The 19,867-nt window shown below is 34.5% G+C and overlaps 1 pseudogene; it reads left to right on the forward strand.

Annotated features, from left to right (window-relative positions):
• Positions 1-10,951: 10,951 nt before the first annotated feature.
• Positions 10,952-15,686, forward strand: LOC8266086 (annotated as a pseudogene).
• The last annotated feature ends 4,181 nt before the right edge of the window (positions 15,687-19,867 follow it).

Here is a 19,867-nt window from a genome sequence, read left to right on the forward strand (position 1 = left end):
AAACTTTCTTGTTCGTTCTATTTCTACTGGAACTCCTATTAGTCATTGTTTTCTCCTAGTCCATCCCACTCCCTCCACCTCTCTCTAAGGAAATAAATGAAAAACGGACAAAAGGACTTTGAACAAAGTATTACTCCAATGATATTAACTGCAAATCAATTATGCTACAAATTTTTATAAATCGGTTGTGAATTTTTAAATAAATCCAAAGGCCCTTGCGTAAGATTGGTGCTTAAAGTTGATAGTAAAATTTGGCAACACATGTGAGTAAGTTCTATGAACTTAGAGCCAAGCTGGCTAGGGATTGACTGATCGACTTCTTGAATGAAGTTCTAAGTGCCTAATACCTAGCTTGTCTACTAGATTTTGTTTTTAACCTTTAAATATACTATTATGATTTTTAAGACCGGCTGCAAATATCCAAATTCAGTAAACCTGCAATAAGCAGGTAAGTACCTTAAGGCATATTTTACTTCATTGTTCCTTCAATGTTTTGGTGTTTTGTGTATTGTAGAGAAAAAGTTGCAGAAAATGCCTAGATGAACCTGCACTCTGCATTCTATTTCTTTTGCAATGCTTTAGCACTGCCCAGATCTAGCCATTTGATTGATGTTTTGGTTACATTTACATGTCCTCTTGCCTGAGTAAGTTAGAATGTACCAATTTAGTTTTAATTTATATCCCTTTTATTTTTAAATTTAATATCTTAAGTAACCATTTTTATGGTAATTGTTTTTTTTTCTCTCTACATATTCTCTACAATTTTTACTATTCACCATCCTCTACCTCTAGTTATCTCTATGTATGTCTATGGTAAAGTCCTCTTTGATCAAATCCAACTCCATTTCTAAGATTAGTACCTTTACATCATCTCTAAATAATTTCATGATTAGGTTAGTAGCTAATCTTTAATTTTATTAAGTTTCATGATGAAGTGAGTAAGAGCTTTGGGTTACTTCAAATGATGATTATTGACTATGTTGGAATATTTTTTTTTTCTTCTTTCAATTGCTTTATTTTTTTTATGATTGAATTTAATTGCTTGTGACAGTGTGATGAGAATTGTAGTGTGTATCACATGTGGGGATGGGTAATAGGATTAGAACTTAAGAATTTGTAAACTCTCATTTGTCTATTTCTGATTATATAACCCACAGTTATCAAGTGCGCCGCATGAAGCTTAGTTATGAAGCGTCATACTGTGAGTAGTATATTGTTTATATATGTATATGCATTATCCACTCTCCCCTTTGCATTAAGCATGCCTTTAAATGCGAAAGAGATTGATAACACTTAGTGATTAATATGATATGCATGCATGCATTATGTGAAAAATATATTTTAATTGTATAACGAGATTGAGTTAGAACCTCTTAGATGATGGGGCAATCATTGGACTATGGGTGCAGGCTTGACATGTAATACTAGTCTAGAAGTGCTTTGTTATTCTTATTATGACTATTATTGTTGCTTGTTGTTTATTGAAGTTGATGTGGTTGGTTGTGTTTGTATCATTACGAGGTTAATTAGTCGTCAGAAAAAAATACTACCGCTATCCAAATAGATTGATTGGATAGCAAAAGTGGGGAGACCCTCTCGGTTTTGAAGAGGATCATATTTGTAACGGATTACTAGAGAGTTCGAAAGTCAGATGTCTAAAACATTATGATCCACGAGACTTCAAAATGAACCTATATATAAGGTATGAATCTATATATCTTGAAAAGTAAATTATAAGCATTTTAAAAAGGATTGAAAATATTCTTAAGATGGGTTTATCATTTTCTCTAAGTTTTGAACTTGAACATTATGTCCGATGGTATTTCAGTAGTCTTCACATGTATCAAGTCGCATGTGTTCACTTGTGCATCATATAATTTTCATGTTAGTGGAATGTTGGTCAGTTAGTGTCGGACATAATGATGCAAGTTTTAAACAAAAAGCGATAATGAAAAGTATACTAAAATATATTTTACTAAGAATTATTAAAGTACTTTGAATGGTTCGAATAAGACTCACAATAAATCAAAGTTCTTTGTATGGATGACATTCGAACAATAGTTAGTTGACGCCTAAGGGTTCACAATAAACTGTATAGTGATCGTGAGTGCATAATGATATGACTGCTTATTGGTGAAATATATGTGATTGCTCAAAGATGTTTTAAATAATAATTATTGTGTGTCATAGCTGAGTGGATGCTCAAAGAGGTTTCAAATAATATGGTATTAGGGGTACTAATGGGTCTAGGGGTAGTCATAGGAGAAATTTACAACAATTTATATTTTATCACTTAGTAATTTCGTGGTGTTTGGATTATTTTTTTGAGAGTTATTTTAAATGATTTTTTTACGAGAAAATTATTAAATAACTAAAGTTTAATTATAGTAGGTTATACTTTTATATTTTAGAATTTTAGATAAGTTAAGTCTATATATTTAATTTCTTTTGGACTTAAGGAGTAAATTGATTTTTGTTAGATAATAAAATTTTGAGGGCGAAGATATTACATGAATTAAATTTTTGTTGTCACGACCCCACCCGTGGGCCCGTGACCGGCACTAGGGAATGGGTAGGCTTAAGGCCACCGAAACCCGTAGTAAGCCTGACACTCACTAATTTAAACAAATCTCATCTCAAATTAATATTATTAAAACCATAAATTATCTTAATAATTACACTTTACAAAATTACTTCGGTCTACCAGAAAAACTAGGCGAGACCCGAAGCTCAGAAAATTTACAACTGATACATCTACTAATTACTACTGCGGAGAATCTAAGATTTACCAATTTACATACCAAATCAAATACATCACCCGATGATGAAGGAGTCGGGTTACTGAATAAGAGTCGCGAGAGGACTAACAGTCACGAATCTGAAAAAAGCGATAAAAATGAGGTATGGGTCTAGAGTGAGCTAAAATCATATATCTAAAACAGTTTCAAATATCTCAATGTCACCTTATTAAATTTTAAAATAATTAATAAATCACGCGAACCATACGTGTCATGTTAAAACATATGTGTCATGCCATGCTTAAACAAAATTTATTCCACATGCAACGGGACGGAGTACTTGATAGAACTCTAATCCCAACTCTAAAATCTCGATTATTTCAACACTTATGTCTCAACTAACCTCAACTCTATCATCTCAAACCTCTCATTCCAACGAGTTGGCGCCCGGAGAGCAAAGCTCGACCAGGGACCTTACCTCCGATCCGGTCATTTAACTCTCGGCCTTAGCCTTTCGGCTCTCTTATCCAATAAGGTAGCCCGAGCTTAGCTCGACCGGGGACCTTACCTCTAGTCTGGTCACTTAAATTTCCAAATAAGCCGGCGCCCAGAGAGCAATGCTCGACCAGGGACCTTTACTTCGGCAACCACACTCTACTAAGCCCAGAGAGCGATGCTCAACCAGGGCAGGTCCTAATCTTTCTTTCTCAAAATTATTACCTCTTTACCCTTTTCCTATCTCTCTCATATTATATTGGAACACTCATCCAACTCCTATATTCTACTGTCGTCCCATCCTGAGTCATCATGCAATATTAAAATTGGTGATAAAGGAAAAACATATTTAAATAATAATTAAAAGCATCAAGAAAATAATGATAATAATTAAATGAAAAATTAAAATTGCAAATGAATAATCACAGTAGCAAATCAAATTTTATGCATGACACGTGCATAAGCGATATATGACTTTAACTCACAGGTTTGGCGACATCCTAGCTCTGCTCCAGTGCCTCGGTAGGAGCGAGCCGAACGAACTGACAATCTAGTCACGGAAAACAATTTATCAAAACGATGAAACAATCGATCATTAATCCTAGGTCTAGACTCCTAGGGTATTTGTCTAAGAATCTCGACTCGGAGAATTCTCACCGAAAATCCGTGAGAACCTCCCTTACAACACGAACATTACCCCCCATAAAAGCGGGTCCGGGACACGCGGAAGAACACTTCAAATACTTAACGATTCAAACCATAGGAGTCGGGTCCCCAAACTTCACTATTTCCGACTCGCCACCTGACCTAAAATCTGAGGCGGGCAAACGGCGGACAATTATTTTGACTCACAAATAACATCAAATACTCAATATAATCCAATAAACACAAATAATCAAGAATTTCTAAAATTAACGGGCCAAAGAAAATTAAGGGGCTTCGGTCCTCAAGTCCGTCGGCGATCCGAACACACCATCGGACTCACAACGGCGTGGCGATCCCGCCCGATTTTCGATCCGACACCCGATCATCCGGGAGAGATTTGCGGACGATCTCGGCCGTCGATTTGCAAGCGGGCCCAATCGCCACAAAACCCAGTGCCATCGGTAAGCTTGGTGAGGAGAGTCGGGATACGTCCTCCAATCATCCATCCTCATGGGAGCTCGCCGGAAAAGCTGAAAACGCGGCTGCCCCTACTTTCTCTCTCCACTGGATCTTCCGTCTCCGGCCACCACGTTGCTTCTTTGCCAAAGAGAGCCCTTGCCGAGAGGAGGCCGATCGCCACTCGACTCGGCCGCTAACACGGCCGGAAGCGGCCTCCGGCCAGCTTGCTCTCTGCGACATTCCATGCCGCCATTTTGCTTTTCTTAAGTGCTGCGGCCATTGACGCCAACCGACATCGCCGCCCGTCGGCCGCCACACCGGTGACCCCGGCTCCTCCTTAACTTCACGCCTTGCTTTCTCTCTCTCTTCCTCTATTCTTCCCGATTTTTTCCCTTCAATACTCGACATTTGACCCCTGAACTTTGCCTTATTGCAATTTGGTCCCTCAACTTTCTTAATTACTTACAATTTCATCCTGCGAATTCCAATTTGACCCCCGAACTTCTTTTTAGCCTTTCAAATAAGCCCCTAACTATTTAATTTGGGCCAAATCCGAATTATTGAAAATATACAATTACAAAAATACCCACCGGCGAGCATATTTATTTACAAAAATACCAAGCTCACAAATTTCCATTAAAATCCCATAAAAATAAAATTATACTTTTAATCCTTATTCCAAAATAAATTTCCAATTTAGTCCTAACACACAATTAAATTAAATAATCAAATTCCAACTTAAAATTTAATACTACTAATCAATTATAATACCAATTTTCCCAAAATTCTTTTATTAAAACATCCTTTATAATTTCTTCCAAAATTTTTCAATATATAATTTTACTTATATAAATATGCATTTGGGAAAATTTTGAATAACCAAAATATAATCATTTCAAATTAAACCCAATAATAATGAAGCTAAAATTAACTTAAATAAAAACTCATTATTAAATATATAAAAATTCCGGGTGTTACATTCTCCCCCCCTTAAAAAAAAATTCGACCTCGAATTTTAAAAGAAAAGGGGCTACATTCTAAGACTGATACTAATTAGGAACCTCTCTGACTAAAATCCAAAAGCGTCCTTTATTATCTAACATGGGGCCTACAGCTCCACAAACTTACTCTCTCAGCAACTCAACTCGTCATCCAGAGAATTCTCAAGCTAACACTATTTACTTTGAAAATTTTACTTATTTATTTACTTTATAATCATCACTGATAAAAGCTTTATTATCTTGGAAAAATACTTTTATAAAATCGTAAAATCTCTAGTCATTTTTCTTTATATAAAATTCTACAATATCGCGCGCTAGGGTGATGATGCCCCCTATCACCAAGGGTTGCAATGCACGATGTATGATGCATGTCCTAAAATGAATTTATGCATGCCTAACAGTGAAATGCCATAATGCATTCTTACGAGACTGGGCGCAATATTGAATTTTAAAACACTTGTTCTACTTAGAAAAATAAATAATGTTCGCTTAAGTTTCTTTGGATTCTGAGCGTCCGAAAATACTCCTGCCACCTTTCTTAAGCTTCTTACAACCACAAAACTCAACCATAAAGCTCTGATATCTACTCGACTTCCCAGGCACTAACTTCGGCGCTACTCAATAAGACGATGCCTGATGCGATGACGAGGCAGTCCATGACATGACTGCAACCACGCTCTACACTAAAACTGACTGCGGTGCCCACCATCGAAACCACAATCAAAGCTTCTAAAGGCGGACTGCACTAATCACTTGAAGAAACAGGACGAGTCTATCGCGCTTCGGATCCTCCCACCGCTACAGCGCACATTCTCAGCACAGCACCAAAGACAAGCTTACAAGAAAGGAAAGACTGACTCTCTAACAGTGAAGGCTGAGACACTGGAGTCAATGAAAATAACAAGACAGACATGATCCTAACTCCGCAGTACCAAGAAAAATCTTAACTTAGGTCGAAGGAAATCTAAACCTAAGCTCTGATACCAACTTTGTCACGACCCCACCCGTGGGCCCGTGACCGGCACTAGGGAATGGGTAGGCTTAAGGCCACCGAAACCCGTAGTAAGCCTGACACTCACTAATTTAAACAAATCTCATCTCAAATTAATATTATTAAAACCATAAATTATCTTAATAGTTACACTTTACAAAATTACTTCGGTCTACCAGAAAAACTAGGCGAGACCCGAAGCTCAGAAAATTTACAACTGATACATCTACTAATAACTACTGCGGAGAATCTAAGATTTACCAATTTACATACCAAATCAAATACATCACCCGATGATGAAGGAGTCGGGTTACTGAATAAGAGTCGCGAGAGGACTAACAGTCACGAATCTGAAAAAAAACAGTAAAAATGAGACTGTCAGTCTCGAGAGTGAGCTAAAATCATATATCTAAATCAGTTTCAAATACCTCAATGTCACCTTATCAAATTTTAAAATAATTAATAAATCACGCGAACCATACGTGTCATGTTAAAACATATGTGTCATGCCATGCTTAAACAAAATTTATTCCACATGCAACGGGACGGAGTACTTCAGTAGAACTCTAATCCCAACTCTAAAATCTCGATTATTTCAACACTTATGTCTCAACTAACCTCAACTCTATCATCTCAAACCTCTCATTCCAACAGATCGGCGCCCCGGAGAGCAAAGCTCGACCAGGGACCTTACCTCCAGTCCGGTCACTTAACTCTCAGCCTTAGCCTTTCGGCTCTCTTATCCAATAAGACTGGCGCCTAGAGAGCTTAGCTCGACCAGGGACCTTACCTCCAGTCTGGTCACTTAAATTTCCAAATAAGCCGGCGCCCAGAGAGCAATGCTCGACCAGGGCAGGTCCTAATCTTTCTTTCTCAAAATTTTTACCTCTTTACCCTTTTCCTATCTCTCTCATATTATATTGGAACACTCATCCAACTCCTATGTTCTACTGCCGTCCCATCCTGAGTCATCATGCAATATTAAAATTGGTGATAAAGGAAAAACATATTTAAATAATAATTAAAAGCATCAAGAAAATAATGATAATAATTAAATGAAAAATTAAAATTGCAAATGAATAATCACAGTAGCAAATCAAATTTTATGCATGACACGTGCATAAGCGATATATGACTTTAACTCACAGGGTTTGGCGACCTCCTAGCTCGCTCCGGTGCCTCGGTAGGAGGCCGGTAGAACGAATTGACAATCTAGTCACGGAAAACAATTTATCAAAACGATGAAACAATCGATCATTAATCCTAGGTCTAGACTCCCAGGGGTCGACTGTCTAAGAATCTCGACTCGGGAGAATTCTCACCGAAAATCCGTGAACATCCCTTACAACACGAACATTACCCCCCATAAAAACGGGTCCGGGACACGCGGAAGAACACTTCAAATACTTAACGATTCAAACCATAGGAGTCGGGTCCTCAAACTTCACTATTTCCGACTCATACACAAAGACAAAAATACGAGGCGGTAAACCGGACAATTATTTTTGACTCACAAATAACATCAAATACTCAATATAATCCAATAAACACAAATAACCAAGAATTTCTAAAATTAACAGGCCAAAGAAAATTACCGAGACGCTCGGTCGCTCGGTCGACTCGCCTCCACCGGTCCGATCGACGATCCGAACACACCATCGGACTCACAACGACGGCCGATGGCGATCCCCGCCCGATTTTTCGATCCCGACACCCGATCATCCGGAGAGATTTACGGACGATCTCGACCGTCGATTTGCAAACGGAGCCCGATCGCCACAAAACTAGTGCCATCGCGAAGCTTGAGCTGAGGAGAGTCGGGATACGTCCTCCGATCATCCATCCTCCGCCGGATTTCGCCAGAAAAGCTGAAAACGCGGCTGCCCCCTACTTTCTCTCTCCACCGGATCTTCCGTCTCCGGCCACCACATTGCCAAAAGAGAGCCCTTGCCGAGAGGAGCCGATCGCCACTCGACTCGACCGCCAAGGAAGCCGGCCGCTCCTCTGGCGTGATTTCCATTGCCGACGTCACTTTTGCTTTCTTACGCCGCCGGCGCCTTGAGGCATCGCCGTGATCGGCGCCGGTGACGACGCGACACCGACTCCTCCTTCGCGGCCTTGCTTTCTCTCTCTTCCTCTCTTCTTCCCAATTTTTTTCCCTTCAATACTCGACATTTGACCCCTGAACTTTTCCTTATTGCAATTTGGTCCCTCAACTTTCTTAATTACTTACAATTTCATCCTGCGAATTCCAATTTGACCCCCAAACTTCTTTTAGCCTTTCAAATAAGCCCCTAACTATTTAATTTGGGCCAAATCCGAATTATTGAAAATACACAATTACAAAAATACCCACCGAGCATATTTATTTACAAAAATACCAAGCTCACAAATTTCCATTAAAACCCCATAAAAATAAAATTATACTTTTAATCCTTATTCCAAAATAAATTTCCAATTTAGTCCTAACACACAATTAAATTAAATAATCAAATTCCAACTTAAAATTTAATACTACTAATCAATTATAATACCAATTTTCCCAAAATTCTTTTATTAAAACATCCTTTATAATTTCTTTCAAAATTTTTCAGTATATAATTTTACTTATATAAATATGCTTTTGGAAAAATTTTGAATAACCAAAATATAATCATTTCAAATTAAACCCAATAATAATGAAGCTAAAATTAACTTAAATAAAAACTCATTATTAAATATATAAAAATTCCGGGTGTTACATTTGTTTTAATAGTAAATGGGAGCTAGTGGATTTATGTTTCCTAATTATGATGGATGGACTAAATGAACTATTATAGCTTGATAGTGGGATGTTACTTGGCAACATATGTAGAGGACACATTTCCTTTTAGTCTATTAAGGATTTATTTTATTATACGGTTATTAGGATAGTTTTAATTTAATTGGAGGATTAAAAGGAAATATGGCATGGATACACATGTCTCCTTGCATGAGTGATGGGTGCTACTCGTGTTAGCTACAATCTAAGGCAGTATACCTATCGATGCAGTCTAGCACTAATGGCGAGTATCAAGGTCGTATTCCTCGGGAAAGCGAAAGCCCAGAGTTACTCCTTTGTTCTTTGTTATATTAACCTAAAATGGATGATGAATAAATTCTAAACTAACTATTAACTACGAGCTAAGTTCCGAGGGAGATGCAGGAGTAATTGATAAACGAAATAATCAAAACAAGAAGACAAACCCAAAGGGAATCTAAACTAGTTGGCAACCGAACAAAAGATAAAGGATCGGTGAGTCTAATTATGCTACCCGTGGGCCGAATTCTTAACTGAATTCGGTTTCTCTCGAGATAACCGAATTCCTAAACCTAATAACCTAAAGTTGGAATCTCTTCCTAACGATTGATTCTTAAATTAGCATTAAACTTTAATCCGCCTCTATTAAGCTTTGTTAATTCTTAATCCGGCTAGTTAATTATCCTTATCTCTAAGTGATTATTAACCAGTTCTTGTTATTCAAAATTCCAATTGCCAAACGGATTTCTCAATCTCATAAAGCAATCTAAACATCACAATTCACAACGTCTCATGAATAATGCATAATCTTATTAATACTGAAATCAAGAAGAATACAAAACCAACTCAAACAATCCAACAATATAATATCAAGCCAACATAGTAAAGAAATCCCAATGGATTAAATCAGTCTAGCTAAACATGTTCATGTTTAAAACAATCTAGGAAATCAATTACAATGAAAGAATAATGAAAATAAAACATGTACACCCTTTTCTCTCGAATTGGATGAACAGCTCCAAATCTGGATCTACACTTTGATTAATCTCCCAAACTGCCTCTTGAATTGCTCCACTATTGTTTTGCACTCGGAATCTTACGATTCCGGGATTCTTACTCCCCGCAACTCTCTCTTGCACTCAATACTGTACAAAAACTGAACCAGCCTCCAGGGCTCTATGTCACTCTTTTTCCTTTCTCTCCCTTTTCTAAGAAAAATTCATTTTTCTTATATATTTAACTCAGCACGACCGTGTTCAAAGTCCAGGCCGTGCTGAAACTGTGGATCTCACCAAGTAGGGTTTCACCACGGCCGTGTTTCTCCCCGTGTTGGCCACCACGGGCCGTGTTTCTCCCCGTGTTGGCCACCACGGGCCGTGCTGAAGGCCGTGGTGGATACGGAAACCGTGCCCAAAGTGCCAATTTCAAGAATCAAAGCCAATGGTTGAGCACGGCTAGAGTCCAGGCCGTGCTCAATGTATGCATTGCGGGCTCTTGTCCGATCTTGATGAATTCTCGTCCGTTTCCGCACGTATTGATCTATAATTGCTTAAACAACGATGATGGTCCTATAAATGTTCCTGAAATGCAAAAGAACATAAAACACGGGTGATCTAGGAATAAAAGCACAATAATTGCTAAGAACATACGCAATAATATGCAAGCAAATATGTGTAAAACTATGCTCATCAATGAGCAAGTTAGAAGATAATAGTATAGTTTTACCTATTGTTTTTAAATTTAATGTCCCAAGTAACTATTTATATCCTAATTTTTTTCTCTACATATTCTCCACAATATTTACTATTCACCATCATCTTCCTTCCTCTACTTATCTCTTTACATGTCTAAGGGAAAGGCTTATTTGATCAAATCCAACTCTATTGCTCTCCTAGCCACTTTTAAGATTGCTTAACATACTAATTTTTTGTTGATTGGCTATTATGACTGAATTGGAAATTGAAACTTGTTAGACATGGTCCGCGCTTAAGGATTGAACCTCGAAGAACATAAGGTTTGGGTCAGCACAGGTGATGTTGAAGGCTCTTTGTTTAGAGTTTTAATTAAAGAACTGATGATGAATTTGAAGCTATTAACTTGAAGAGTTAAGTGGTTTTAGGGTGATTTTTAGGCTAATTATAACTTATTAATTTTCTTATTTTGTTCACTATCTTCATTTCCATTTCTAAGATTAGTACCTCTACCTCATGTCTAAATAATTTCATGATTGGGTTAGTAGCTAATCTTTAATTTTACTAAGTTGCATGACAAAGTAAGAGCTTTGGATTATTTCAAATGATGATTATTGACTATGTTGGTTTTCTTTAATTTGGTTTCTGTTTGATGATTGAATTGAATTGTTTGCGATGTAGTTTGATGAGAATTATTATGTTTACTGTGTGTAGTGATGGGTAATAGGGTTAGAACTATAGAATTTGTAAACCCTAATTTGTATATTTATATTTAGATAACCCGGAGTCATCAAGCGCGCTGCAAGGAGCTTATTATTGGAGCATCGTACTGTGTGCAATATATTATACATATATATATAGATCTATATGCATTATCGCCTCTCCTCTTTGCATTAAGCATGTCTTTAAATGCGAATGAGATTGATGATACTTAGTGATTAATATGATATGCATGCATGCATTATATGAAAAATAGATTTTAATTGCTTATTAGGATTGAGTTAGAACCTCCTAGAAGATGGGGCAATCATCAGACCGTGGGTGCATTCTGGACAAGTAATATTAGTCTAGAAGTGCTTAGTTATTTTTTTATAACTGTTGTTGCTTGCTGTTTATTGATGTTGATGTGATTGTTTGTGCTCGTGTCATTTTGAGGTTAATTAATCGTCAAAAAAAAAAAACTACCACTATCCAAATAAACTGATTAGATAGCGAAAGTGGAGACCCTCTTGGTTTTGAAGAGGATCATTTTCTTAACGAACTACTAGAGGGTTCGAAAGTTAGATATTCAGAGAACTATAATACACGAGACTTCAAGATGAACCTATAGATAAAGTATGTATCTATGGTGCTTCAAAAGTATTATAAGCATTTTAAAGAGATTGAAAATATTTTTAAAATAGTTTTATCATTTTCTCTAAGTTTTGAACTTGAGCGTTGTGTCTGATGGTATTTCAATAGTGTTCGCATGTATCAAGTCGCACGTGTTCACTCATGCATCATATAATTTTCATGTCAAATATATCGAGTAGAATGTTGGTCGATCAGTGTCGGACATGGTATTGCATATGGTACACGCCATATTGTGGAGCACTATAATGCTCATGCTCACAAAGAAGCATCGTTTTCAATCATCATGCATTTATTTTCTATAATTACATGTTGTATATTATGTTTAAATATATAATTGCATCTCATACTTTCAATTGATTTGTGTTATCATGAGATTTATTTTATAATGTAGTTGTTTATATTTTTCAGTTGTGTTTCTTAGTCAGTGGAATGATGGCTATACCTCTAGATTAGTTTGTTTAACACTTCTTATTCTTTCTTGTATATCTTCTTCCCTTGCAGATTGATATGCTGCTTGCATATAGTAGCCTTGTGTTTGTTCAAGAACATGCAAATATTTTTGGTACCTATCTTCACTCTTTGTACTATTCACATCTTAAAGTTTTTCCTATTAGTTTTGAAATTATAGTGCATTCTTTTAATCAGTGGATAGCCTTTGTCAATATTCATTTATGCCATTGTGATGTTCATGTGTAGAGGCGATTTAAGAAAAGATGGTTGTTTCATGTACTTCAATCCAACAGTTGAATGAAGAAAAAGATGAGAATTGGTTAACAGTGGGTGTTCTTGCACCTGCTGTACCTACATGGTTGCTTATATATTTCAATCATTACTCCAAAAATTGTTGATATATCTACATTTGCTTATATTTACTCCTATTGCAATTTTTCTTCATTATTCTTTTCCCAATTTGATATAATGTACGGGTGAATGGTACGAACCTAACCTATATCAAAGGATTAAACCCGTATGTAAGTTTGATTTCATTACCCAAGATCTATCTAGAATCATATCAATGGAAACCTTAGACCCTTCAAGCATATTAAACTATCAAATCTAAGGTACTATTTTTAAATTTTTACTAATTTAATATTTCAAGTAATCATTTTATTTTTAAACCCGTATCTAGTCACAATTTTATTTTTAAATTTAATATTTCAAGTAATCATTTATATCCTAATTTTTCTTTCTTTCTACATTATTTCTTATAATTTTTACTAATCACCATTATCTTCCTCTAATTATCTCTTTGCATGTTTATGGGAAAGATTTCTTTGTCCAAATCCAACTCACTTGGTCTCCTAGCCACTTTTTAAATTAGCTTAAGATACTAACTTTATGTTAATTAGCTATTATGACTAGATTGTAAGTTGAAGCTTGTAAGAAATGGTATGTGCTTGAAGATTGGAGCTTGAAGAATATAAGGTTTGCATCGGCACAAGTGATGAGGCTCTTTGTTTAGTGTTTTAATTGAAGAACTGATCATGAGTTAGAAGCTATCAACTTGAAGAGTTAAGTTGCTCTTCTAGCCACTTTTTAAACTAGCTTAAGATACTAACTTTTTGTTCATTAGCTATTATGACTGGATTAGAAGTTGAAGCTTATTAAAATGGTCTGTGCTTGAAGATTGGAGCTCAAAGAACATAAGGTTTGCGTTGGCACAAGTAATGAGGCTCTTTGCTTAGAGTTTTAATTGAAGAACTGGTGATTAGTTAGAAGCTGATGCTTGAAAAGTTAAGTTATTTTAAGGTTATTCTTGAGCTAAATATAAGTTTTTTAATTTTCTTATTTTGTTCACTATCTCAATTTCTATTTTTAAGATTAGTACCTCTACCTCATCTTAAAATAATTCCATGATAGGGTTAGTAGCTAATCTTTAATTTTATTAAGTTGCATGATGGAGTTACTTCAAAAATCATGTTGGGTTATTTTAATTTTTTTGTTTGATATTTTAATTGAATTGTTTGTAATATAGTCTCATGATAATTAATTAGAAATATAAAATTTATAAACTCTAATTTTTATATTTGTGATTAGATAACCCGGTGTCATTAAGCGCGACGGATGGAGCTTAGTTTTGGAGCATCTTAGTGTGAGTAGTATATTATACATATATGTATGTATATGCATTTTCTTCTCTCCCCTTTACAATAAGCATGCGTTTAAATGCAAATGAGATTGATGAGACTTAATGATTAATACGATATGCGTGCATGCATTATGTGAAAAGTAGATTTTAACTGCATAACGGGATTGAGTTAGAACCTCCTAGACGATGGGGTAATCATCGAACATAGGCGCATGCTTGACAAATAATATTAGTCTACAAGTGCTTTGTGATTGTTATTTTGATTAGTGTTGCTTGATGTTTATTGATGTTGATGTGATTGTCTGTGTTTCTCTTTAGTGCAAAAAAAATTCCTAGTCTACTACTCCTTCGATTTCCTATAAATAGTCACCAAATTGAAAAAAATTGTACCATATCTCAAAAATACATATACTACTACTGCCTTGCCTAAACACTATCAAGCTTGAAGAATATACTCACATGGCTACCTATCCTTGTCCGCCAAATTCTTTAACACTCTTGTTAATAACATCCCTTGTTATGGTGGGTTCTTTGATGGTTGTTGCCGGAAACATTTACCAAGATGTTGACATCACATGGGGAGATGGGCGTGATAAAATACTCAACAATGGCAATGTTGTCACACTTTCCCTAGACAAAGCCTCTGGCTCAGGCTTCCAGTCCAAGAATGAGTATCTTTTTGGCAAGTTCGATATGCAACTCAAGCTTGTACCTGGCAACTCTGCTGGCACGGTTACCATATTCTATGCAAGTACCATTAACACTCTCCCTGCACTCTGGAACAATATATTCTTTAGTTATTTATTGGTTCTTGCAATAAACATAATATTAAAACATGGAAAAGGAAACAGGGAGCAGCAATTCTACCTATGGGTTGATCCAACAACTGATTTTCACACCTATTCAGTCCTCTAGAATCTAGGGCATAATGTGTAAGTTTGTGTATATAAGTTCCTCACAGTGCATGTCATGTTGCCAAGAGTTTACTATAAAATTACGGTGCCGAATTCTTTTTGATTATCTTTTTTTTTTTTTATAGATTCTATGTTGACGGTTGACCAATTAAAGAATTCAAGAACTTGGAATCAATTGGAGCTCCGTACCCAAAAGGCCAAGCGATGAGGATTTATGCAAGCATATGGAATGCAGATGATTGGGCTACAAGAGGAGGACTAGTGAAGACAGACTGGACACAAACACCATTTACTGCTGCTTTCAAAAACTTCCAAGCTAATGCCTGTATTTAGTCTAATGGAAAATCTTCCTGCACTAATTCTAATGGTACTAATAATCATGATAAGTGGTACTCTCGGGAGCTAGATCTTACAAATTAAAAGCAGCTTAAATCGGTGTAGATGAACTATATGGTCTCTAATTATTGCATAGATACCAAGAGATTTCCTCAAGGACTTCCTTTAGAATGCACTGTCACCAGCAAGAATTAGGAGTTCTAGGTGATGAGTATGCAAATTGACCCATACGAAAGTTTTCTTTTTTCTTTTGGTCTTTATATGACATGATCAAATCAATAACGGAAGACAATTAATTTTTTTGCTGAAATTTTTTATATAAATAAATTTCAACGAATTGATTTTTCTTCTTAATTCTAGAAAATAATTATGGTTTATTGTCATGCATGTATATAATATCATTGTCCTATCTGAATTGTTCATGTAATTATGGTTGTATTTCGTTTTATTTTTAGAAAAAAAACTTTGAACATAAAAATTAATGTTATGAAAGAAAGAGCCAACAAAAAATAATTTTGATAATAATATCATCTATTTTTAAAATCTAATATTTTCTTAAAGATAAAAAAAAGAATTAATATAATAAATATATATCTCGATTTTTAAATAAAATCTTAAATTTAAATTTTATAATAAAAAATATCTAACTTAAATTATTTTATGAAAGCAATTTAAAAATTTTCCACATTTTCTTGTTGCTTAACTTCAATTGAAGGGGTTTTCAGAAAAAGAAAACTTCGATTGAAGGGACAAAATTGATTTTCCATTTAGCTGAGGAAGGGATAAAATCATAAAACAAGGGATCATTAAACTATGGAAATATGTGTTAGATGTTATTTTTCTAAGGCTTATACTTGCTTCAATTGTACATTTGGTTTGGAACTTTTCTTTAATTTTATTGAGATTACATTATTTATTTTTCCAAAAAAATTATTTATTTTTATATTTCGCATTTCGAATTTTTTGGTTAATCTAATTTTCTTTTTATTCTTTTTGAATTTTTTTACTTATACTTTTTAGATCTTTGTCTACTTTTGTATATGTTTCACATTTTTTCACTTTTATATGCTTTTTGAAATTTTTTACTTTTGTACTTTTTTACATTTTTCTTATTTTTGTACATCTTTTGATTTTTATTTTTAATTTTATACGCATTACTACTTTATATTATATATTGTTAAGTATATAATATATTTGAAATATACTCATAATAATATCTATAAATTACTCATTAAAACCTTTTGTATAATCAAAAACAATTTAATATATATTATATACTTTTAAATGTCCGTTACAATAAAATTTATATATCTTATATTTTTTTAATGTCCATTGTGATAAAAAAAGATATATATATATGTGTGTGTGTGTGAAAAAGGAGACATGTAAATTTATAAAAATGGCCTTATGATTAGTGAGATATATCAATTTGGTCTTTTACTAATTAAATATAATTTAATAAAATAGATAATAAATAATAGTGGTATATAGATATAATTTTTTTACATATTAGATCTAATTTAATAGGAAACATAATACATAGTAGTGGTATAGAAATGCAATTTGTATAGAGATAGGACTCTAAAATATTATAAATAAAAAGATTACAATAAATGAATTTCTGATAGAGTTAAATAATTTTAATTCTTGAAAGTAGTAGTTATATTTTAATATTATATTAACTAATAAGTTAATTTTCTTAATTAGTTATAAAATAATTTCTAATTGTAAGAAACAGTATTTTAGCTATAATTATGTACATAGTATATATATATATACTATGTAGTAATTCTAGAAAGAGATAATAATTATTAGAGAGATAATTCTAGATAATAAATAATTATAAAGAGATGTTATAAAGAAATAAAAAAATAGAGAATCAATATATCTAGAGAGTAATTCTAGAGAGAAATAATAAATAAATTATATAGTTATATAATAAAAGTTTATAAATAATATTTCTACGGGTTTGAATCAAAAGTGTCGATTCTGATTCCAACTGAAAAGAAACCAGTCCTCTTAGGTTTTAAGAAGTTTGAGTTTGGTTTTGAATTTGAAGAATTTTAATTTCATTTTTTTATTGATCTAGTTTCGGAGTCCGGCCTGGCCGCGAATATTTCATGAAAAGTAGGAGGCTTAGCTTAAGATTGAAACTCGATAACTTGAAGGCCAGGCTGAGGAGAGTGGGGCTCCACTTTGAAAGGGTTAGATGATCCTTCACCTCTCCATTAATCAAGAAAGAATAATTGACTGAAGAAATGCACCTCAAGATTTTATCACTTCAGGAAACTTAAAAATCAAGTTTAAACATCATACATTCGATAAAGATCATTCGACACGATCATACACTTTGGACATGTCCAGCTTCAGCTCATGATAACCTTCATCTTCCTGTTCCAGTGCTTCGAAGCATGTTTGCACTCAAAGCCAATAATTGCATTATCTCTAATTAGTCTACTAAGGAGAAAGGCACTTTGGTTTTCGAAGATAGCTTCAGCAACTATTCGTAAAAATCCATTAGCAAAAGCTTTAGAGATAATCCGTACAGAACTATGCACAAGCTTATTTGCCTAAAGTCCTCAACACTTTCCAAATATTTGACTTTTGGAATGAGCTTGATTAAAGTCGAGTTTATATCTCCCATGCTTTTCCTTTATTAAGAACTCCCAAGGAAGCTGAAACAATACTATCCCTAATGATATTTTAGTACTTTTGGTAAAAAAAGCCGTTGGAAGTCCATCCTTGCTCAGGGCCTTTGGCAGGTGGATTTTAATCGATAGTTAAGTTAATTTCTTCCTGCAAAAGTTCTGGTCAAGCACTAAATTTGAATCATCAAGGCATAAAGTATTAGCATAGTTTAAAATACAGTGGATATCAAAGCTAAAGGAAGAGAATATACTAAGAAAATAACCATTAATGACTTACAAAACTTGCTAGGATCTCTTTCTAGGAAATTTAGGTAAGCAGATTCATTTTCAGCATTTAGCTCATCCAGTACTGCATTCAATGAGGCTTCATTAGTGCTTCTTACAGCCCTCTAAAATATGTTCTTTAGTGGCTGACCCTTGTACTCATTCTTCCAATTGCAGTACACATGCTTGGCACAGTTATTGTATTCAGCATACGGTGTAAGGTTCCTAATGGAATTTATCAGTCTCTGTTGTATACACATTAACATGTACTAGTAGCCCACATTACAAGTAAGCTAACTATAAAAAAAAATTATATAGAGTAAAAGGATTGATATACCTTTTGTTAGTCCCAACCAAGGCCAATTGTGATGTTGAGCTCTTTAAATAAAATCTTTAAAAACCACTCCTAAAAAAATTTATCTTTAGATTCTACTACTGCCCAAACAATAGGAAACATCTGATTATTGTCATCCTTTGAAGTAGCACATAAAAAGGTCCCACCAAGAATTTTTTTAAGAAAACACCCATCAAATCCTATTATTGGTCTACACCCCTTCAAAAAAACCCTTCTTTAGTGCACTGAATCCAAAAAAAAAAATCCTCTAAATACACTATCATCTACCAATAGAAAGTCAAACCTCCCTTCTTTGTCCACTCTTATTAATTCTGCCTAGTATGATCTAAGACTAGTATGATCATGTATTGAACCTCTCAACATCTCAAGAGCCTTCCACTTAGCTCTATATAGTTTCCATTTTGATAACCTCTCAACATCTCAAGAGCCTTCCACTTAGCTCTATATAGTTTCTATTTTGATAACTTTAAAACATACTTCTCAAGCACATCATCCTCTAAATGCTTAATAGACCAATTAGGGTTTTTTCTAAATCTATGTGCATATCATTTTACAATCCGAGTTGATGTAGCTTGTTTGTTCTTCATTTCCTATGGCATCTATGAGGACCAAAGTAGGTCTTGATTGCAAATGTATTTTCTCTCTTTATGATACTGCCATAAAGCCTCCAAGGGCACCCCGGTACAAACTTAGCTTCAAGTTGATCTTTGTTGCTCTTACAAATTTGGATGTTATGTCCATTTAAAATTCGATGCCTCTAGACAGCCTGCCTACATTGAAATCCATTTTCAAATCTCATACCTAAGACAAATTTAAGTGTTTTATGATCACAATTAGAGTCATATGTAACTCTATTTCTCCTCCTTCTACTTGATCCCTGCTCAAAAGCCTCATTCTTATCACTTGTGGAATCTGAATTTATATCACTATTAGAGTCTTCATATTCTGATTGTCATTCCCTTTCATAATTTGTCCTCTCTTTTTATTCAGTTTTGCCTTGAGTTCTCCTTGTCTGAAATCCACCAATTATATTGAATCTATCTACAACTCATCCACAAGCACAAATCTTCTATATTTTGCCTTGTTTTGTCTTACTTGAATGTATTCCT

This window comes from Ricinus communis, chromosome 1 (genome assembly GCF_019578655.1).
Source record: "Ricinus communis isolate WT05 ecotype wild-type chromosome 1, ASM1957865v1, whole genome shotgun sequence".
In the NCBI taxonomy this organism is placed as follows: Eukaryota; Viridiplantae; Streptophyta; class Magnoliopsida; order Malpighiales; family Euphorbiaceae; genus Ricinus; species Ricinus communis.